The sequence below is a fragment of the Rhinolophus sinicus genome, chromosome 17 (assembly GCF_057876585.1).
Source record: "Rhinolophus sinicus isolate RSI-liver-muscle chromosome 17, RSI-T2T, whole genome shotgun sequence".
In the NCBI taxonomy this organism is placed as follows: Eukaryota; Metazoa; Chordata; class Mammalia; order Chiroptera; family Rhinolophidae; genus Rhinolophus; species Rhinolophus sinicus.
Window position 1 is genome coordinate 137,276,250 of NC_142517.1, and position 25,046 is coordinate 137,301,295.

Sequence of the window (25,046 nt, forward strand, 5' to 3'; positions counted from 1 at the left end):
TCACTTTCAATATCCTGTGCTTTCCGCTTTCTTCTCAGTGTTAGAGAAACATTGAGAACAAACCTTCAGAACTCTAACCACTTAAAAAGGGGCATCCCAGAATGACAATTGATTGTGAGCTCTAGGGTCAGTCTGAATTTTGATTTTGGAAAGTAGAGTCCTGTCTAGAGAAAATAGATTACCTTTCAGAAAAATCTCATCCTTAACGTGGGCCATATATGCCAAATATATTTTTAAAGATTGTGTTATGTGTGCCAAAGATTCCACACCACTGAGAACTATTAAACAAATTCTAGTCTAATCGTTGTCTTTAACTTTCTCACATATTTAGAAGAGAAGTTTTTCCTTTTGTGAATATCCTACAAATCTCACAAAACCATCGAAGCCTGAACATCTAGGAGCTTATTACTTGAACTCCATGGTTCAATAAAGATGAACATTCTAAAATTATTGTTGAGAAGCTCCTCAAAAACGTGTATTGGATTGGTTGAAGGTTAACATAGATGACTACACAGCAGTATGCCAAAAATGATACCCTTTGGATCATTTATTTTATTTTTCTTCTTAAATCAGGCCACACAAAGAATCATTCAGAATCAAAAGCTCCTCAGCAGATTTCAGAACTGCTTCGGAAAATGCCAGAGAGGACACAACAATGTGGGAGCCACAGCCAGAGCAAATGTCACAGTGTGTGCTAGACGAGCACCCCCTTTCCCCCCAGATGGCAGTGCATCCCTGGGCTGTGTTCTCTGAAATTCTCATGCAACCTGTCTGAGACCTCATACACTTATTAACTGGAGCACCTCTTTGTGGGTCATTCCATGAATGAGACAGAAGCACCATGTCTGTGAATTGGAGGTGGCATCTTGGCTTCCGGAGTCAGTGGGCAGAGCCTCCTGATGGCATGTGAACATACTCAAGTCCACTGAGGAGAGCAGAGACTTAGGTTTAAGCCCTTGCTAGAAGGCGGAAAAAGAGGAAGTTTCCTCAGTTGTCAGCAGCCTGCTCCTCCCCCTGCTAAATGTTTACCACACATTTCCCCCATTAAATCAGAATTGATGAAACCTATATAAAGGTATAGTGTTTGAAAATTGAAAATCACACTAAGAAAATAGCAATATTGTTGACTATACAAGGCAATTTCTTCAAATCGAGTAATGCTGTGATGTGTGTGGTTAACCGTATCTACGCAGGAAGTGGTTTTATTTAAAAGTTTTTGCACTCACCCCCACCCGCTCCTTTTTTTTTCCTTCAGTACTGAAATTAAGCAGCATCCAACATAGGCCCACTCTTACGACATGTGACTGTACTGTTTTCCGTTTTTGTTGAAAGAGTCATTAACAGTTAGAAGTTGATGGCAGTTTCAATAACAAGTCATCACTGAGAAAAGGTAAGTGAGTTTTAACTTTATATTGAACATGAAATTTAAACTTGAAAACGTTTAACAGAGTAACCTACGCTTTGGTGTGAACATACAAACATTTCTACAAAAATGTGATGTTTTTACCTGTGATTGAAACATCACTTTGTTTCCTTTGGTGTAAGAAAGAATATTTTTTTTTCATATTTGTAGCTGTGAAATTCTGAAGTCCTTTACTGAAATATTATACTAGGATCATTTGATAAAATTTTACACAAAAATAGTAAAGACAGTAATGTATAGTGTTAGTTTGAAAGTGCTTTTAAAAATAAAGTGCTAGAGGAAATGTGGAACTTTGCATCTGTAACTTATTGTTTTGTAAGAATATGTACTGTTCAAGATCCAGAGAATGAAAGAAAAAAGGCAATTTGTAACAATAAGATATAACATCTGGATTGCAATGGGAAAGATACCCATTGAAAAGTGTTCATTAAACAGCATTAGAAACCCTTAAAAAGGTGTAGTTTATTAAATAGCTATTAAAAAGCAAGAAAGTTTAAAAATGCAAAACAAAGCTCTTTATCGTGACATTTGAATATATTTTTCCTAAATTTTATTTAAGATATAGGGTGAAATGAGGGCAAATTTTTATTTCATAAACAAAACTCGAGTTTAAAAGAGAAGTCACAGCAGACTTCACCCAAGGTTACTTCTGGGAAAAGAGGCAAATTAGAAATACACTTTTGTTCTTTATGCAGTTATGCAATTTTCTTTCTTTGAGATTTTCCAAAATAATAAACTTAGAAATAAAAGGGTTTTGTTAATCATAAACTGACAAGAACCTTTCTTTTATATTGACTCCTTCTTTTATAGGATATCTTTGTGTGCTGTAACATATGTACAGAAAATATAAAAGTATTGCTAATCTCGGAGACAAATACCTAAAATAAATCTGACTGTAGATTTTTGAAAGAATTTTAATAAAAGCTCCAGATATGATCCATTCTTCCTTAATATTATTTTTATTGTGCTGTCGGATGGGCGAAGTGATGGCCCCCACGACATCTATTTTTTTGTGTGTTATTAAACAATGGTTACAGGGTTGATAAGTGGCAACAATTTTCTTTTATTTTCTTCTATTGAAAGAAACATATAAATGTGTTTTGATGTGGTCAATTTAGCAGCAAATTATTAGGCATACTAATACACTCCATTTTAAGACCTTTTCAATTGTCAATACTGAAGCTAGCTACTTGACTTAAAATGATCACAAAAAAATAGAGATTAGGACTTGGTGTTCAACACATTTTTTATTGTTAGAATGTAAGAAGACCCTGGTAATATATATTTGCTTTGATATACTGATTAGCTTTTTAATTTGTTGCGTTTCCTCACAATGGATAACATTATTTAAATCAGTCTTCAATATTGTGGTTCTGAACCTCTGCATCTATAGAAGCTGTATAATTCAGATAGTTTTCGTTGATATGTTACTACTTTATTTCATTTTATTATAAAAGAACATCACATGAATAAACATATGTAGTACTTACCTATTAGAAAGAATGAACATCCACATAAGCATTTGGCAGTGAAAGAAGGTCCCGTATAGTTTTATAAACCATTTAATATTTTGAAAAGCCAAACTCTTTTTTAAATGATTGTTTCTTACATAAAATGTTAAATTAAAATAGAAATATTTTATGAAGTATATGTAAAATTAAGAATTAATTAAACATAGCTTAGTATGGATTGAAAGCAACAAGTAGAGCTTATAGACCTGTAAACTAAGATACTCTCAGAATTGTTTGTAAAAATAAGTAACATAGTATCTCTTGAATGCACAGACCAAATCTTAAAGAAGCAATTACAAATAAGTTACAAATAAGGTATAGGTTACTATACTTTTATACATTTTATGTAAATAAAAAATTTTGGTAAAATAAAAACAATGCTGAGCATCTCATTTTGAGAGTCATTTGAAAGCTGGTTTTATTAAAAGAGCATCATGCTTTTCAACTTGGGGCCAGCATTCAGCAATACTCAGAAAAGAGACTTTTTTTTTTTTCATTGATATTCCTCCTCTCTTTTAATGTTCTGTTCTGGAGTGGCCTACTCTGTCCTTAATTTAGAGCTCCCCAGCTTTGGTACCCGCTTTGCTCAATCCACTCCATTCTCCTTGTACTTTAAACTTATCCTATGTATCAGCTCTTCTAGCATCCATTAAAAATAATCCATGCTCACAAAAGGCCACAGAGCTTTATATCTTTTAACTTCTTAACCAGGCATCCCCTCCTCCTCCAAGTAGAATTTAATAAGGTGTCTCAGCACACAGGACCCAAAGGAACAGCTAACTTGAGGACTTCAGTCACAATTGGGGAGACTGAGGCCATGGCAAATATTTAGGGGGAAATATTTTGGGGCGGAAAGAGCGTTTTGTTATCCATTGGTTCTGCTTTGATATGTAAATACATAATTTCCAAGAGTGTCTTATATGAGGGGTTCATCAAAGAGATGTGTCCATTGTTCTAAGATATTCCTGAAGAAACATACACCTTTCTTGTGGTAGATGAAAGCTAATTGCACTGTATCTTCAGATAATTTTAACATAATATTTAACATAAACAATTTGAAAATATTGAACATAATCAATTGCTTTATATATGTATTTTAAAAATCATTCATTATCTTAAATTTAAATTTTGGGGTACCAGAAGTATATTTTTTACACTGCAAAATAAATGTTATATAGCTAGACTTTAAAATATACTTATAAGTATTCTAAATTTCAGTTGATAGTAGACAAAGTCTTTTGTTTGAAATGATAAAAAATGAGCTAAAATGAGCCTAAGCAATAGACGTAGTTGGTATAACTGAAAACATCCAACGACAGCAAAGTCAGGCATGGCTAGATCCAGGAAATCACGCATAGTTATCCGGGTGAGGTCATGTTTTCTTTACTATTTAGCTCTTTTTTTTCCCCCCTGTGCTATAAGCAGTTTCTCACAATGACTTGACAAAAAAGCTTTAGATTTACATCTGACCCTTTCAGAAACTCTGTTGCAAAAGAATGCCTTTTCTCTATCAGCCCAGCAAAGGTCTCAGGTTGAGATGTGATTGGACAAAATTGGGTCACGTAACCATAGCTGAGCTGATCATTGACTCTGAGGCACTGACACCCTGCGTGACCAGGCCTAGGTCACAAGCTCACTCTCCCATTGAGGAGCTGCCTGCACCTGCAATACTTCTCTTAGCTGAAAAGAGGGGTCTGCACACACCAGAAATTAAAATGCTTTTCCTAAAAGAAAAGTGACTTCATCGCTTATAGAGAAAAGTCACAGAACTCGCCTCCTAAATATAGTCACATTTAAAAGCATTGCTTACTCAAATTGTCCAAACTCTATAACCAGAAATCAATACAGTGTCAGTTTAAGGGTAGACTTGAACGAAACAAATGTTCCAATTAAACCGAATAAAAAAAAATATCTTTCACCAGCTACTCCATGTCTGAACCCTTTCCCCACAATACTTGCCTTCTACAAGCTTATAATCTAGTATGATTATTATATTAATAATTATGATGCACATAGAATTTGTCACATACCATAACAAAAAACAAGGAGAATCTCCTATTAGAGTTCAGAAAGTCATCTAACATTCTTGTATTCTTGTTACGTGTCAGGCAATAAAGGAGATAATTTTGCTGTAGATAATTTTGTAGGATATGCTGTATTATTTGTTCATATCCTAGCAAAAAAATCAAGACCATTTTGGAGAAAACATTTGTGGTAGTTTTCAAAGAAAGCTAGGACTGGGGTCATTAGAAAAATTCCAAGGGACAGGAAGGGAATGTGTCAAGACACAAAAACATTGAGCTGTGTCAGAATATTTCCAAAAAAGATTGAGTGGTCAAGTTTTGTCAGCTACAAGTATAGTGGTAAGAGGTAAGGCCAGAAAGACAGTTTGAGATCCTAATAGAGTGGACCTGCTGCACCAATTATCACTAGGAAAGATAAGTAAAAACAGGCTTGTTGAGCAAAGGAAATATCTAATGGGGTGTCCATATTTTGCATCTCACTGGGCTATCTAGCATCAGGATTTATTTGCTTCTCCCGTATACCTCACTGTTAGTGGCATATGCTTCAGGGTGGTTTACAGAAACAGTTGCAGACAGTTAACCAGGCACTATGTCACCTCTCCAGGTGTCTTGGGGTTCTTATATAGGCTATGGTTAAAATAAACTTTGCTTTTTGGTGTGTTTTTTTTCATTTCTGTGGGAGTTGTTTTTATATGTATATTTTGTTTGTTTTTCGTTTGAGACTTGGTGATACAGTGATATGGTTAAAAATAAAAATCAAACCTAACTATAAAAGTTTTAGAGAAAATCTTTCTCATATTCCTATTTTTATATACCCCATTCATCCCCACCTTAACCGAACAACCATTTTTATAGTAATTTTTTAAACCTTTTACACTTTCTATATGCACATATGTGTGTGTGTGTGTGTGTGTGTGTGTGTGTGTGTGTATATATATATATATATATATATATATATATATATATATCCTCCTTGATATATTAAGGGTAACACACTATAAATGCCTACTTTGCTTTTTTTTCCATTTAGTAATACCTTGAAAATATTTCCATAATAAAAGTAAGAAACTGTCTAATTTTCATATTTTGTATAGCTGTACAGTATCCCACTATGTGGATGTATCATACTTAATTTAATCAGTCTCTTATTAAAAGTGTCAAGGGTATTTTTAACTTTTTGCTAATAGAGTGAAGGTTTTAATGTAATTGTGTGCTTTGGAAAATATATCTGTGGAATGAATTCTGAGAAATTATTGGGGTTGAGCTTGTTTTTAAAAGATTAAAGGTCTATTTGTCTTTCTTGATAAGAGACTGTATCCTTTCTCAACTGTATAATAAAGAATCAAAAGCATTGGTTAATTTTATGCTTTGGAATGAGATGTTAAAGGAAGTAAGGAATTGGGTCTAGCATATGCAAAATATATTTATTATAAAGCATGAAACAGGCAGTAGCTAAAAAAAAAAGGGTGAAACATGAATGTTAAAGGGAAGGGGAGGAGAAAATAAATAAAAGAGAAAAAAATACTCAGAAGCACAACAAGATCTCAGAGGATACTCAGACAGATGGGTGTAATCACTAGCTCAAGTAGATAAATTAACCTTAAACAGAAGGACGAGTGCTTTAATAAATATAGATACAGATATGATGAAGTGAGAGAGGAAGTTGAGTGAATACATGCTTCATAGTTTTCATCTTCTCTGACAAGGTAGGAAAGTGCTAAAAGGTTTATCTATGAGGGCGTATTTATGAGATGCCAAAGAATAGGCAAAATATCTTATTTTAAAAATTGACCTTATCAGTAACACACAATACAAGTGTGGATTTTAAAATTGATTATTCACTTTTGAATGGCATCCACCAAATTCAATTCAATTCCATAAATAATTTTGAGCTCCAACTTAAGTACACTGTGTTATGCTGAGAATTATTGGGGGCACAAAGAATGAATGTCATTTAGCCAGTGAAAACTTTTTAGTTTCACACAGACAAGAATTTAAATACAAATTTATATGTACACATGCAACACCACAGAAATAGTACAGAACATGCTATCTCAGAAACCCAGTGGTTTCATTTTGCCCAATCCAATGACCATTTATGTCTCTTTATATTATCCATTATCTGAGCTGCCTTTGATGCAATTGAACACTCCTTTCCTTTGAACCTCTCTCTTTATTTGACTTCTGGGTATTTCATTTCTTCCAGTTTTCCTCCACATTAAATGGATACTCCCTTTCTGTCTCCTTCTCTAACTCTTTCTCATCATCCAACCCCCTAAAAATTGGAATGTCTTGTACTCAATCTTCCGGTGTCTACCTTTCCAGTCTCAGCTTTTACCTCCTAAGTTTATTCCTAGGTGATCTTATTTAGCACCATGAGTTTAAATACTGTGTTCTAATTAGATCTCAAGACCAAATTTTTTCAGAGAACACCTTTTAGCACTAAAACTATAAATGCAATTGCCTATTTATCATCTCCATTGGGATGTCTCATAGAGATAACAAAATGAATGTGTTCAAAACTAAGCTGTTAATTATTCCTCGCATGCCCCCAACCCAACCTGCTTCTTCCCTATTTTCATCCTTCTCAGTTAATGGCACCACATTCATCTATTTTTTTCAGGACAACAAACTAAAAATTACCCTCAAGTTACTCTTTCCCTCTCGCTCCCTAACCCAAACCACATCTAATTCATCAGCAATAAGCATAGCCTACCCCCCATTATCCTGTTTACTTTTCTCAATAATGGCTCTTGAAAAGTTATGTATATTTTTTTTCCAGACAAATGGCTCTTTTTATTTTTACTTAATTTTTTTTGTTGGCATAATGACTCCCCCACAAATCTGCTAAATGAATATATTACAATATGTGACTTTTTGATGACATCACAATTTTAGATAAAAACCACACTTGCTAATTCACTTTCTAGTGTCAAGTTAGAGAAAAATCATAGAAACTATATGAAGCAATGTTGCTTTGTACATTTTGAATGAACTCAAGAAGGTTGAGGAGGTAGTGATTTCCAGAATCCTCCAGTAGCATTATTTTTGGCCTTAAATGTGTTTTTCTGAGCCGTGAGTTATTAAGTACATTCTGAGCATAAGAAAACTTTAAGTCTCACAATCATTGAAAATTTTGATGAAGAAAAAGATTCAGAAAAAAAGAAATTTAATAAATGAAAAAAGTTTATATTATATGTACATCTTTTCCAAGTTGATATTATTTACATGAACCCATTTTTATCTATTCAATTATTTTATATTTCTATTGTTTGCATGTCTTGAGCTTTTATTTAACAGATTCCTCTAAAAAGGAATGAATTAGACATTTAGTAAGGGGTAAATATATATCAAAATATCCCAAATTCAATCACATGTCATCTCTGTCTCATTACTTTGTTTTTGTTTTCCTAATTAGCCTTTTAGATGTGGGAAATTTTATATCTGTCTATCTATCTATCTATCTATCTATCTATCTATCTATCTATCTATCTATCTATCTATCTTTCTATACATACTTTGTTGTTACTGTTATTTATGTTGTTAAATTGCTTAGTGGATATCTTTACATTGGACTGAATGATCCATGAGAGTATTGACCTTATCTGTCTTTTTACAACTCAATACCCATAACCTAGAACAAAGCTAGGCATATAATAAACACTCAGTGAATATTTGAATGGTGAAAGAATAAACAATACAAAGTTGACTGTTGGCTATAAAATCAGAGAAGGACTTATGGAGATTTGTGACTTCTCTTGGGTTTGAAAAATAGGAAAAATTTAGCTGAAGAGGAGATGGAAACATATTTAAGACAAATGAAATTCTGTGGGTACATTTTGAGTAACCTGGCAGTATGAAAATTTGATAAGAATCCTGGATCCGTTATGTACTATGGTACCTTTCTGAAACACAGAACAAGTAACTCACTATCTGAAAACCTACTGTCATAAACTCGTAGAAAACACCAACTACCTCTAACTATTTAAATTTTAAGCTCTTTTGCTAGAACCATGGTATTAAAGTTGAATAATTTTATGTTTACTTTAGAGTCATTTCCTAAAAACTTAGAGAAATTTTTGTTCTAGTCTTTATTGATGTAATGTCAAGCTTAGAGTCAAAATGAGATACTTTTTGAAGAGCTATGGAAGGTAGAATGCTCAGGAAACTTGGTGCTGAGTAAGGGGAAATTTTTGTTTCTGTTAGTCCATCTTTCTGCTTTAGTTAGTTTCATATTAAAATTTTAAGGACTAGGAACTGAGTAGTAGAGCCCATACTCATTTTTGTGATAAACACACTGGGAAATCAAGTAACCAAAGGCTCTCTATAATATCACCTATTCACATCTTGATGGTTCTGTTTTTTTTGTTTTTGTTTTTTTCATTTTCTTTGTTAGCTTCCAGTGGACAAAACAATGTACTAGTTAGACATTTACACCCTTCACAAAGTGATAACCCTCCTTCCCCAATGTACTACCCCTCTGACATTGTATATAGCTGTCACAACTCCCGTGACTCTATTCCCTATGCTTTACTCCATATCCCATGACCATATATATATATATATAATTATAGTTGACGTTCAGTATTATTCAACTTCAGCTTCAGGTGTACAGCACAGTGGTCAGGCATCTACACCTTCCATGAATTGGTCTCCCTAATAAGACAAGTGCCCACATGACACCCTACAAAATCTTTACAACATTATTGATTATATTGCCCAAACTGCCTTTCATATCTCTATGTCAATATTTTGACTACCAATTTGTACTTTCTAATTGCATCGCCTTCTCCCTCATCCCCACCCTCCATCCCATCTAACAACCCTCAGTTTTTTCTCTATATCTCTGAGACTATTTCTGTTTAGTTTGCTCATTTATTCTGTTCTTTAGTTTCCACATATGAGTGAGATAATATGGTATTTGCCTTTCTCCATCTGACTTATTTCACTTAGCATAATGCTCTTTTAAAGGAAGTGGAATTTAGAAGTTCTGATTACCCTGGTGGTGTCTCCAACACTGTGGTGGGTACTATGGTGTTATAAAAAATAGACAATATGCCTTTATTGTCAAGATACTTATGGTACCATGAGGCATTCATCAATCTGTTATTACAGTGGGATTGGTAATAATAATCATCATAGCTATGATTATGCTATGATGTATAATGCATATGTATAATGTGTATGATGTATCAGATGTTTTGCATACCTAATAGCCTTTGATATCTACAGAAATCATGTAAGGGAGTTAGTATCCCATTCTAAAGATAAGGAAGTTAAGATTAAGTGATTAAATGTTCAAATTTACACGCTACTTGGTAAGATGTGTCATGATTTGTAGGGATATCTAAGTAATGCAAAAACCATATTTTTTTTCCTGATGCTATCCTACAATTTCTATGTCTGTTAAGTGTCACCACTTAAGCAATGCTGGACTTCATTCATAAGGTGTTTGGAGTTTGAAAGTGTCTAAAAGGATCCTGCTTTGTTTGATGTCTAAAACAATACCATTTGTGGAAAACCTGTTGCTTGCCCACTACATATATTGCCTCATGCAGAAGTGTTATAAAATAGGTGAGGAATTTTTGCCTTAGTTTTTTTCATACTGTAGGTACCTTTTCTATTTCTCTTTTTCTGTCCCCTCTGGACCTTATGTATCTCCTTTGCTCTTAAATCCCCAAAATTCCTTCTTTGACCATGCTGTCCATTATGATGTGGCAACTCGCAACAAATGGCTATTTGGCACTCGAAGTGTGGTTAGTCTAAATTGCATTGTAAAATAAACACCAGCTTTTTAAGACAGGACAAATAAAGAGAATGTAAAATATGTCAATATTTGTACACTGATCATATGCTAAAATTATAATTTTTGACATATTAGGTTATGTAAAATATATTATTAAAATTAATTTTACCTATTTCATTTACCCATCTATGTGGCTACTAGAAAATTTTAAGTTACATGGATGACTCATATTATATTTCTCATGAATGGCACAGCTTTAGACTATCTTCTCTTTTCATCAGACTTTTGACATTCTTATTCATTCTTATGATTTAAATTTAATCCCTCAAATACGATCCTTAAACTTCTATCTTTGGTCTTGGCTTCTCTCCCAATATCATTCCTCATTTCTAATTGTCACTTCACACCTCTTTCATGAAGTCCTAGCCACAGCTCAAACTGAATATATCTCAAGGCAAACCCATAATATCCCTACAGAATCTGTCTCATTCTTCTTATAACTTCAGATACCTCTATTCTTCAAGTATCTAAACAAATGATCTTGGAATCTTTATGGACTCACTTATTCCATACATCCAATCAACTGCCATGTTTGAGGGGGAATCCAGTCCATTCTCTCTATTTTTATTTATGGTCATAGTTACTTACTTGGCCATCCATTAAGTCTTATCTAGACTGTGGCAAAGAAGTTTTACTTGCTTTCATACTCCTATTTCTCTTACTCCTTCATTTTGCCTATTTCAGAATTACTGTATGTCTTCAAGTTGATGGTTGGATTCAAATTAATTAATAGTAAGAATATCTATTATCTATATTCTATTTAGAAGGTTTGTTTTACACTTTATTTATTATCATATTCAATATTATTTTATATTAATTTCAGGTGTACAGCCTAGTGGTTAGATTTTCATATAATTTGAGAAGTGAGCTTCCTGGTTAGTCTAGTACCAACCTGTCACTATGCATAGTTATTACCATAGTATTGAATATATTCTCTATGCTTTACCTTGTATCCCCATGACTATTTTGTAACTACTAATTTATACTTCTTAATCCCTCACTTTTTTCACTCATCCCCCAAAATCCCCTCCCATCTATCATCTTGATAAATCTAGTACCCATCTGACACCACACATAGTGATTACAATATTATTGACTATGTTCTTTATGCTATAGCCTACATCCCCATTACTAATGTGTAATAACCAATTTGTACTTCTTAATCCCTTCCCCTTTGTCACCTACTCACCCCCTCAAACTTCTTCCCATCTGGCAACCATCAATTTGTTCTCTGTATCCATGAGTTTGTTTCTGTTTTGTTTGTTTGTTTTATTTTGTTTTTTAGATTGTACATGTAAGCAAAATCATATTGCATTTGTCATTCTCTGTCTGACTTACTCCATTAAGCACAACACCCTCCAGGTCCATCCATGCCACCACAGATGACAAGACTCACTCTTTCCATGATTGAGCAGTATTCTATTGTATATATGTACCATTCTTCCATCGACGGACACCTAGGTTGCCTTCGTATCTTGGCCATTGTAAACAATGATGCAGTGAACACATGGACTCATCCCCTTGAAGTAGCATTTAGGGTTTCTTTGGAAAAATACCCAGAAATGGAATTACTGGGTTCTTCTTTGTCTTTTGTTATAGCTTTTGTTTTAAAGTCTATTTTGTCTGGCATAACTATTGCTAGCTCAGCTTTTGTTGTTGTTGTTTCCATTTTTATGAAATATTTCTTTTCCCATCCCATTACTTTCAGTCTGTGTGTGCCTTTTGATCTGAAGTGCGTCTCTTGTAGGCAGCATATGTGTCATGTTATCTTATCTATTCAGCCACTTTATCTTTTGATTGCAACATTTAATCCATTTACATTTAGAGTTATTGTTGATAGGTATGTAGTTATTGTCATTTTATCATTCATATTTTTTATCTTTTTTCCACCTTAAAAAAGTCCCTCAAAGATTCCTTGTAATACTGGTTTGGTGGTAATAATCTCCTTTAGCTTTTTCTTGTCTGGAAAGCTCTTTATCTGTCCTTTGATACTAAATGATAGCTTTGCTGTGCAGAGTAATCTTGTAAGACGTTGCTTTTCATCACTTTGAATATTTCCTGCCAATCCTTTCTGGCCTGCAAAGTTTCTGTTGAGAAATCAACTGATACTCTTATGGAAGTTCTCTTATAGGTAACTAACTGATATTCTCTTGTTGCTTTTAAGACACTCTTTTTGTCTTTAACCTTTGGCATTTTAAGTATAATGTGTCTTGGTGTTGGCCTCTCTGGGTTCATCTTGTTTGGGACTCTCTGCACTTCCTGGGCTTGTATATCTACTTCCTTTGCCAGGTTAGGGTTTTTTGTCATTCCTTCAAATAGGTTTTCAATTCCTTGCTCTCTCTCTTCTCCTTCTGGAACCCCTATGATGCAAATGTTGGTACACTTGATGTTATCCCAGAGACCCCTTAAACTCTCCTCATTTTTTGGATTCTTTTTTTCTTTTTGCTATTCTGATTCAGTGCTTTCTACTCCCTTATCTTCTAAATTGCTGATTCAATCATGTGCTTCATCTACTCTGCTGTTGATTCCCTGTAATGTAGTCTTCATTTCCATTATTGTATTCTTTATTTCTGACTGGTTCTTTTTATGTTTTCTATTTCCATTTCTATATTTACTATTTCTTTATTGAAGTTCTCCCTGAGATTATTGAGCATCATTATAACTAGTGTTTGGGACTCTGCATCTGGTAGATTACTTGTTTCTATTTTGTGTAGTTCTTTACTGGAGCTTTGTCCTGTTCTTTTATTTGGGACATGATTTTTTGTCTCCCCATTTTGGCTGCCTCCCTGTGTTTGTTTCTATGTATTAGGTAGGGCAGCTATTGTCTCCTGGTCTTAAGAGAGTGGCCTTATGTAGCAGGTGCCTGTGGGAACAGAGTCCCAGAGAGCAGTTTCCAGGCTCTCAGCCTCATTTGGCAAGGTGCTGGCTCGGGTAGTAGATGGCCATCAGCTGTAACTAGTTGGCCATCAGCTATAACCAGTTAGCCATTGGCCACTGATATAACTGTCAAGGCTGAGCTAGCAAGCATAGGTTGCAGTTAGTTAGCCAGTTGGTTGGCTGGCAGAGAAGCAGATGGCAGATTGTGGCTCCTGCTTCCTGTGTCTCCAACCCGGCTGCCAGCAAGAATATACTGGTACGAACCCCATATCCATGGCTCCGTGGGTGTTCCTTTTTGGCCTCACCATATCCTGCATTCTTGTGCGGGGGAGCAGGAGCTGAGACCCTGCATGACAGTGCCCTGTGGAACCCAGTGGCACACTCTCCCTGGATACCAGAGCCAGGTGCTCCTGGTGCATACCTTGTATGGGTTGTGTGTGCCCTCCTGTTGTGAGCCTCAGTTGCTCTTTATATATCCAAGGAAGGGAGTGACCCTCAGGCTGATTGGTTGTGGGGACTGGCTGTGACTACAGTGGAAGAGCTGTGGTGCAAGGGCTGATGCTACAGAGCAGGGTTCACTTTAGCAGGACCTGGATGCCTGCCCGGTCTGCCCTTTGGGTATGTCATCCTAGGAGGTGACTGGGTGATGCTCTTTGGTTTAAAGCTGATGACCAGTCATGCCAGCCTTGGGACCTCCTAGATGAGGACCTGCTGCTGGCCCAGTTTAACCACAGCTTGTGACCTATCTGAGGCTACCTAGTAGGAGCCACAAAACAATCCACAGATGGTCACCACCCACACTCAACTTGGAGGTGCTTCAAGAAAACAATCCTCAAACTGAGGCCAGCTGTTGCTAATATCAGGCTTGGGGCTGGTTAGCCAGAGGCATAGGACACGTCAAAGTCAGATGCTGCTTGTTTGGGTTTTGTGAACCTATGAGAGGTTTTAGGAAAGTCCACAGCATAAACCAAGGCTGGCTGTTTGTAAGGAATAGCCACTGGAAGTGGCTTGTCTATGCCTGAAATTTCAGTAGGGCATGGTCTCAGGGAATCACTAGGGCAGGGCAGACAAAAAGTGACAGGTAGTTGGGTGGAGACTCAGATATGATGTGTGTGTGTATCTGCATGAAGGGAGAGGGAGCGCTCAACAAAACAACAATGGCTTCTACCAGCTTCTCTGTCTGGGAGAAAACTGCACCTCCAACCCTTACTCTGGAGCCACACAATTGAGTTCCTTCCCGTATGTCCCTGGTACCTTTTGGGCTGCTGCCCCAGCACTGGAGCTCAGAGTCAGGGAGTCCATCAGAGAGTAAGTCTGTGCGTAGTCCTTTTAAGAGGAACACCTGAGAATGCTGATGCCCTCTGTCTCAATTAGCCACAATCTCCGCTGATTTTCACAACCAGAAGTTATGGGGATTTCTCTCTTCTCCCTGGCACTTGAACCCTGGGCTGGGGAGGAGCTGGGCCCCTCCTACCCATGTTGAGGTGGCTTCTTCAGTATGTCCTTAGTTGTGTGGCTTTGGTTCAGCTAGAATTCAGGTCATTCTCAATAATGATTGTTCTGTGGTTTTATTGTAGTTGATGTAGTCTATAGAGGAGGCGAGCACAGCATTTACCCACTCCATCATCTTGACCAGAAAAAAACAAAACCATATTTAGAGTTTTAAAAGTGATTTTGCATATGTTATTTTTCTTGATCATTTTCAGCAAGCTAGTTAGTAAAACAGGAGCTTTTAAAAGATTTTATAGAAGAAGATAATGTATGGAGAAACTAAATTGTTGGAGGACAAAAAGAGAACATATTTTACCAAATTCTAGTCCAGAATATTTTTATTTCTTATAGAGTTAGTAAAGATGTTGGGAGCAGACTGGGAAGTCAAAAAATCCAAAGTTCAACCCCAGGCTCCACCACTTGTTAGATATTATATATGTTATTTTGTGCAAGTTAATCTCTCTGAACTTGAGTTTCCTCACCTATGAAATGGGAAGTTTTCTCAGAAGTTGAAAAGGAAAATAGTGTATGTAAATAATTTTGCCAGTTGTGGCATATAATAATTTTAAAATGGTTAAATGTAGTGCAAATAATGGCCATAGTAATTGGTTTATCAGGTTGTCTGGAATCAAATGATGAACACTTTTTCCCTCATTATGAAATAAAACTTATGCCAGGATAATTTTACTTTATTGCAATTCTAAGTATTATGATAAGATTATGAAACCGATCAAAAGTAGTTTCTTGCTATTGGTTTCATTTCCCCAATATAGCTGTGTGGAGGAGTATAGTGTCTGTGGGGAAAAGGAAAAAGGCTCACTCTTTTCTTACTCATTTACCGATTTTTGGTTGATATAGAAATTTTCCTTTGAGCAGCTCAATATGTCCTCATCAAAACAAAACAAAACAAAACAAAAAACAAACAAACAAACAAAAACTTCCTTTATTTTTGAAGAATTAATATGCATCACATAATGCAATTCAAAAAGTGGTAGGAAGCCATTGACTCTTGGACCTGAAATTAAAATGAAGCAAAGAAAAACTGCAGAGACAAGGAGAGAGAGAGAGAAAAAAATTATAATTTTCTTTACCCACCTTTATTTTATATTTAATTTTTGCCTAGGGCAGTAAGGTGGTAACATAGATGATTCATGAGGCAAATATGCTGGAGTCCTAGCAAAATGATTCTAGAAGGAAAAATAAGAAAGGAAGTTAAGAGATCCAGGGTCTAGTTTGCTGATCCAGTTAGAGAAGTCTGATTTGTTTTGTTTTGTTTTGTTTTGTAGTTTTGTTGTGTTTCCCCCCAGGGAATCCTACTAAGGATTCCATGTATGGAAGTTGAGTGAATACACCAATGTCAGTCTTAATTCTGAAAGCACTTGGTATTAGGGTATTCAATTAAGGAGAGCAAGGTGTGGCAGTGAGTGGGAAATGACTGACCAAAATTTCAGGAGATAAATCGCTATGGTGTTGCCCTTAGAGAACTACCTATATCCTACAGGCCAGGGGTCTTTAGATTAGAAGTCTGACTTTAAGAAGGGATTAGCAAAGAGACCATAGTTTCTGGGTAGGAAATCAGCTTGAAAGGAAAACTAGAGACCAGTCAGCATGGGAAATGGGTAGAGTATGACTTGAAGTAGCGATGGGGGTAGATGAGATGCATTGGTTGTTCTGACTTCCCCTGACCCTGATGCACTGTATCCCAGGTCCATTTGGAAACTTTTATTGTAGAGAAGTAGGAAAGAAACATGGGAATCCAGTGATACTTGGGACCAAGAACCACAACCATTCTAACATAGTGGCAAACCTGAACTTGTTGGAAATGTTCATAATACTGGGAGAATTAGAGGCAGGAGATTTCAGACAGGCACCAAGTACCTGTAATGTTCTAGATACAACACAGAGCAATGACACTGATAAATATAATGTCTGACTTTAAGAGCCCATAGTCAACTTGGGCAGAAAAGACACACAACTTAAATAGAGAACAGAAACAACAGAAGTGAAGATATGATTATCTGCCAACATGTAATAGTAAAGGAGGTCAGAGCAGAAAGGAGGGAAAGAGGAACTTGCATAGCAGTAGCAAAGAGCACAGCACAATATCCTATTCTTGGTAATTTGAGATCATATTGAAAATAATCATAAGAACATATGAAATAATGTTACTCTTCGATGAACTGCTCTCTAAAGCAGTGGTACACACACAGTCTCATGGTTCTAGTCTCCATTTCCAACCAAGCTTGGATCTAATAATAACAAAATATAGAAAATAACATTGAATTGTCATGCAGCAGAAACTCTTCTCAACCCACACTTCAGAGGAGCAACGCTTGATTGACACCAGGAATGACAGTCACAAATGTCCCCGTAACAGTCAGGATACCTGTGCAAATCAAGTTGGAAGGGAGAAAGCCTCTGGATCAGAGAGAACTTGCCCTGTTTACAGGATGTAGTTGCTGACAGTTACCATGCATACCTTGATTATTTTGTCCACATCTTATGATTTTTCAAGAGAAGACACACAGATATACACCTTTTCTTTTAAAAATACATAAAATCCTCATTTTTCAATGGGAAACTGATTCAAAATATTCCAAAACATTGTTCAGGCCCAACAACAGATGTCTGTGGGTTGAATTTGCTTGGCAGTCTGCCAGTTTTCCACCTCTTCTTGGATTCATAGCTGTTCCTAAGAAAGCAGGAGCACAGTGTAATGATTAGAAAGAATGCCAAATAACTTCAGAATACACAATAAATGCTAATAAATGCTTAGTGACTGACTAGCACATTAGATTATTCTATGGGGAAAAAAAGCATCCATTTATATATAGATTTTTTATTTAGGTCCTTGTTTTGTTTGTCTAACTTTCATGACTGGGTTTATTTTTCTAACTTGAAAGAACAAACTTTCTTTTGCTGCCAATCCTCTTCAAAGCATTATTTTTTAACCATTAAAAGATATCTCCAAAAGGTTGACTTTTCTAAATTATAGCAAATATAGTAATGCTTAGTTTGCCTGATATTTTCAGTCACATGACATAGGATATGGACCAGAGCATCTACACTTGTGTGGATACATTGTTACAGGGAAGTTAAAACAGAAATTTGTATACCTTTGGTGGTGATAACAGTAACAACAATTGAAATACACATGTGAACACACATGAAGGCACACACACACACACACACACACACACACACATACAGATATGAAATTCACAGATGGGGAAACGTAGGCCGGGTGTGGTTGTATAACCTATTTCATCATACACAATATCTATTAATAGATCAGAATCTCTAAGTCCCAGAAGTAGTCAAGACAAAGGCTGTAAGTGAATAAAGAGAGGAGAGAGAAAAATTTACTGTTCAATAATTTTTAAATTATATAGATAACCCTGATATTCACTTTAAAACTCTAACTATGTATGCATTCTCTTTTGACTTCAATGTGACTAAAACCAAATTATATATTTTGCTTTGTGAGGAGCCTAAATTAAGAGAGCAATTTGGCTACATGACTTCAAATTACAGTAACACGCAATTAACTGGAACCTAGTTAGATAGATGAGGCACATAACCATCTCCTCTACCTCCCATCTCCTGAGGAGAGGCCTTCCCAACTCTCTTTTGAGGAAAGAGAAGCAAAATGCCAGCTGTTTAAAGGGGGGATTTAGCCCCCACACAACTCAAGGCGTGAGGTTCCTGATAATGTAGCTGAAGCTCTTGAAGAGAGTGAGGTATCTAAAGATCCTTTAGTTAATCAGCCTACAAAGAAAAGAACACATTTTAAGATATACAATATACAGAGCATATTGAAGGATCTTCAAAAACAAGGACTGAAAAGCTCAGTGAAAAACTTTAAATTTAAATGATGGATTGGTATATATTTTTTATTACTATTATTTTGATATTCTTGGCTTCATGAAAGGAAATCTCACTACCCCAAATTTCAGATTAACTTTGAGTGAAAACAACAGTATTTTGTGGGATTTGTTTTGTTCTCACACCAAAGATCCTTTAATATTTAACAAGCAAGAGAATTGTTTTGCAAGTTTTTTAATTGATGGTGTTTTACTCATAAAGTGCATGATACAAACATTAAAACACCTGTGCTGAAAGTTATATACCATAGACCCTGATTGCTTGTGGTGCAGTTCTTTTGGGTTTTTCTTTTATGTAAGAGAGTTCATTTTTGCAGCAATGATTAAAGCTGCATGTGTGTTCTGGATAGCTAAACATCATACTTAAGTTAATCTCAAATACTTTCATGCACCTATGTGTCTATTAATCGATCTTTAAATCTACCTACTTAACTTCCTACCCTCATCTCTTCTCACTATTCCCAACTATGATCTATATCACTTCCCGCAACCACCAGTAAATTCCAAAGTGAAATTTATTCCCAGGAAACTTAGAGCAACAGTATAAACAAATATGAACCTAGTCACAATGGGCTTTAAAAATAAGAAGACACTATAGTAATTAGTAAAAATTTTAGAACAATGCAGATATAAAATAAAAATGTTATATAATTCTATAGACATGTTTCTCATCAAACCTCACTGTGCATATGAATCAATGGGATGGCGAAACACGTAGTTCTCCGGCCCCTCCTAGGTCTTGCTGAATGGGAATATCTTTGGAAGGTGCAGTGAAATCTGCATGTTAATAAAGCTCCTCATGCTGACCCTTGAGAATCACAGCTCTACAGCATTCTTCCTCCTCACTACTAGAGCTATTTGTTCATTTTCAACTGAGGTTATTTCTTACCCTAACTCCCAGGAGAAGTCTTAGCTTATTGCAGGTAATCTTTAACTAATTCCAGTGGAATGAAGTTCTATGAGTTTGATAATAAATTATAAAAAGTGATCAAGCTTTTGGTCTGCACTTGTGATGCACACATATCAAGTGTGTTGTCCCCTTAATTGCAAGTCATGCCTTCATCATTAAGTATTTGCCTTGTCCCAGACCACAAACTTCTCTACTGGTAAACTGGTCATTCATTGCCTCATTCCCTTGCTAGGATTGAAGCCCTACCTCTCTATTGCCAGTCTCCCTTGCGGTTAATTGAGCTAGCTCTGAACTAATCGCCAGTATTCAGAACTCTGACACTTAGCAGCAAACCTCCTAATTGATAACAATCTATAAATCTGAACTTCTGAGTATTGCTACTCTCAGATTACCAATGATTGTTTCTTCCCACTTTTTGGACAAATCTTTCTATTCTATTTAGATCCCCAATTCCCAATGTTTACTAAGACTGTGACCAGAGATTTACATAATTATTGGACACAACTGTACCTCTTATTAACATTTGTGCATGGGAGAGCTCTCCAGGATCTGTTTGCTTTAGATGGTGAGCCAGATCCTGGTCCTTTCTCACCTTGATAAATCATGAGAGATAACAGATCTTTCTAATTAAAACATGTACATGTATACACATATGTATATATGTATATATATATATATATATATATATATATATACACATACACATATATATATACATATATTCACATATATATATATATATATATATATATATATATATATATATATATGTGAATTATTCATATAGAAAGTTATCTCTACCTCATGTCAAATACAGAAATTATTTCCAGGAGAATCACAGTTCTAAAAATAAAAGTCAAAACAACAGATCTTTTTAGAGGAAGACATAGGAATAATCTTTGTTGTCTTGGATTGGGCAAAGGTTTCTTAAGAGGACAGAAGAAGCACTAATCATAAAATGAAATCATAAGTTAGAAATATTAAAATTAAGAATTACTATTAATGAAAAGATTCCATTAAAACTGTAAAAAGCAACCCAAAAGTGGGAAAAGATCATTATTGGAACACATATATTAAAAGTGACTTGTATCCAGAATATAAAAACAACTCCTACAAATCTAATAAGCAAAAGACAAACAACTTAATAGAAGACCTAACAAAAGTTTTGCACAGGCATTTCACAAAAAGAAATCACTTTGCAGTTAGTCACACAAATAAAAGTTTCAGTGAAATAAGCACAGCAAGTAAAAGTACATCATCTAGGTTTCCATTTATAGAAAGTTCAAAAATAAGCAAAACTAAAAGACAGAGTAGTGATGATTCTCGGTGGGTTGGGGTGGATAGTGACTACCAGGGGGCTTTTAGAGTGCTGATAATATTGAGTTTCTTGAGTTAGGTGTGGTTACATGAGCATGTTCAGTGCGTTACAATTCATTGACCTTATATACAAACAGGGATACAGACAAACACACACATTATTTAAAATATATTGTATGCATACATAATTGAGTGGAAGAGAAACTGATTTTTAAACTCATTAAAGGAGAGAGATTCTCAAATATTTTAATGGTGTTGTCATTGTCACAACAATGGATTATGACATTACTATCCCATTCTCAGACATGTCCCTTTGGCACTGAAATCCAATCCAATCAATTCAGAATTTGAAGACATGAGCATTAGGGAAAGACTAATTGGATACAATAACAAATTTGCTAAATAAAACAAATGTCAGCCATATTTGACTACTGTCAATTACTGATTCCTGTTAATTACTGTTGAGCACTAATTATACAATATGCAGCTTCTCCATATTTTAATCTGGGCAGGCCAAGATAGAGATAGAGAAAGCTTGGTATACTGTAATCAATGCATGATTAGATTTCATCTGCTTGATAAAAGGGCTTTGCAACTGAGTCACATCCTCTTGGAAATAAATACTATAGAACATGAAATCCCAGAAAACAAGCAATTGCAGGTTGAAGTGTATTCTTTGCACTTGATACTCTTCCAACAAAGATCAGTGAATCAGTCCTGTCCCAGGGAGGGTCTGAGGTTCTGCTTGTTTTTGCAAGTGTTTTCTAATACTGTAGCTGCTGAGAAACATTTTCTGTCACTGATGTTTTCTCCTTAAGTGACATTTCATCATCCAATGCCCTAAGATAGTCACCCTGTTTTCCCTTAATTGATGCTTGTATGCAAGAGGCAGAAAATGGCTCAGCATTTCTTGCTAGATTGAGTCAAAACTGACAGAGGAAACAGAAGATTGCATTATTTATGTCCCTTCTGGTTCTCCTATGTATCTAAGGAGATTGCCATTTCATAAAATTTCTTAGGCTGCTTAAACATAATTACAATGGCGCAGGCATTTTGTTCCTATTTGCTTTTTAATTTTTTACTTCTTACCTGACCACCAGAGGGAAATTCAGAAGCAGTTCCACTAATCTTATTTTTTTCTTCTATGCCCTTAATAAAATGTAATTGCACCCTTGGACCTCTCTTCCTTAAGTGCTTCATTTGTCATTCCTGTGAAGTCTTTACCTACCTTTTCTCTTAATTTCATTGGTAACCAGAAACATTAAACATACACCTGGAGTTCAAAGTGAGGTTTCTAACATTCTAGATAATTTTTTTCCCTGATCACTTGGTGTCTTTAACATTAGATTGGTGTTTATGAATAGATGCTGGGATATTTATTCTGATTTAAAGTTAATTAAGAAGCACACCACGAGAATGCTATATTGTTCACTGTGTAGTTTCTGTGGCTGGGGATCCATTGTTTTGGGTCTCTTTTCACCAAGTCCTTTGGGAGGGGATTATGCCTTAAACAAAGCCATCAAAATTTCCCAGGATTTATAAGACAGAACCTAATTCTTCAATAGGAACTGTGTGGTACTCCTAATCTAGTCCCATCTATCTCTGCCTGGCTTTCCCACCTAACCGCTCATACTCTAACAGTTGTTGTGGACGCTCACTCCTCTTTTACTTAAATCTTTTGATCTCAGCTGCACTACTCTTAATATCCCTTCTCTGCCTTTGGAGTCCTATTTATCATACACCATCACAGTCAGATGTCACCTTTACCTTGAAATTGTCCTCAGTCCCATCCTCCATTTCACTCTTGTCAAACTCCAAGGTAGACAAGCATGCTCGTGTCTAACTCAACCCCAGGTTCTTAATAAATTTTTGCAGACATAGTGGAACCTAGCAAGTCTATTGATCAGAGTGGAAGCTTAATATAAATTTGAAATATAAAATCAGTTGCTTTGCTCCAAATAGGTTGGAGACTAAAAGGCTAAGGTGTCCAGGGGATGAGAAATGGCAACAGGATACCAAGATCTAAGAAAAGGTCAAGGTTGCTTACCAGACAATTTTGTCCAGGACTTATTCTACTCAAAATATATTTTACTTGTCATTTTCACCATTTAGGATGCCCACATGCAATGACAATAACTATATTTCAATTTATCCATGAAGCTGACTTGCCAGACTTTGTCAGTAACTGCAGCATATTGTCCAGATTCCCTGATGTAAGTTAAATAAATGCAAAACCTTATTATCGCATTTCCCATATATAACACCTGCCCAGTCAAAGACAATGTTACCCAATGGGGTGTCTATGGTCAAATTCCTTTACTGTGATCTTCCTTTCTCATTATATTTGACATTTTTGAAACTGAGTTTATTGCACTCTCTCTGCTTATGGATGTGGTCTGGGGAAATTAGACTTAATAGAGACGTTGAAGCCACAGGGAAAAAAGAAAAGGAAAGTGAACTGGAAGGAAACTGAAATTAAAATGTTATTTTGGTAAATGGCTGCTGTGGTGGAGACGACAAACAATTGCAATGCAAGTTAATTACTGACCTGTCAGTAAAGTGTAGCATGAAGGTTGTGCCACACATTACTGGAGCTACCAGGGCCACAAGTCATTTCCACAGGGGAACAAACTGACTATGCTCTACCACAGATCAACATAAGATCTTTCCAGGGGATAGAAATGAATTTCTCAGAGAAGTAATATTTGTCTGTGGGGTTGCCATGAGCTCTTAGCAGACTTGGAGAAAGAGTTCTTCCCACGTATTCCAGGAAAGGAAGGGGGTCATATCGCCACAGAGGGTTCCTGTGTGTTTAGACAGATGGGACCATAGCTCTTGGGGGTTGGGGTGACCAGACAGCTCACTTGTCACACAGTGAAAACCCAGACTAACAGACATTGAATAGGATTTTCTGGGGTACACTCAATGCTTGCCTCTGAGATGGTTTTCCTTAAAAATCCTCAGTGGTAATCCATGTCAGGCAAGAGAGACCGTCTTTTAGAGAAATAATATAAAGCACCTAAAGAATTTGAAACTCCAGGGAGACATTCTTTATTGTGAGAACAAGTAGTTCTGCTAAATTCTAAGATGATGATAAGTGTTTTGTTGTTGTTGTTTTGTTTGTTTGTTTTAGTGAGAAAAAACAAAAGGGTTATTCTGAAATGGAAATATGTATTCTTTATAGTTTTGAAAATTCATATGAATCTCCAAGTATATTTTAATGTTAGCCTCAGAAAGTATGAAATGCGCTGCTTTTCTTCTGCTTCTAACTGATCTTGAAATCTCCATAGTTTATTTGAAAGACTAGTCAGGGTGAGTTATACCTAGTTTTTAAAATAAGGAATAAGCTTATTCAAAGACATTTTCCTACTGGTAATGCTTTGTTAGGCTATGTTCACTGGCATTAAATTTTTTCCATATTTTTTTCTATTTATATGTTGAACAAACATTTACCAAGTCTCTCTTTTTTTTTTTTTTTTTCAGGAAGCATAGGAGTATTTATAAATTATTAAATAGAAAGACTTACACAATATGTATCTAGCATGGCTGCTCTATGATCATTTTCTCTCCCTGTCAAATTTCCTTCAGAATTCTTGTTACCTTATTTCTCCCTACAGTTTCCAATTGGCTAGAGGAGAGGAGGCTATGACTTCAGCAAGGATGTTTCGGGATGTAGGCCACGGGCTCTGTCCTGGATTGTTTGGAACAGGCTGTGGTGACTTGGCGAAGTTTCTCAATATCTCTGAGCTTCAATTTTTTTCTCTCTTCTGCAGCATGGAGATATATCATAGTGCCTATTCAGT

At 35.7% G+C, this 25,046-nt stretch overlaps 1 protein-coding gene across 1 annotated transcript in view; it reads left to right on the plus strand.

Moving 5' to 3' along the window:
- Positions 1–1,257: 1,257 nt before the first annotated feature.
- ARHGAP15 (Rho GTPase activating protein 15) overlaps positions 1,258–25,046 on the plus strand; it is a 620,344-nt gene continuing 596,555 nt past the window's right edge. Inside the window, exon 1 of the mRNA XM_019735910.2 lies at positions 1,258–1,390. The gene's annotated coding sequence lies outside the window, so the exon portion shown is untranslated. The remainder of the gene's footprint in view (positions 1,391–25,046) is intronic.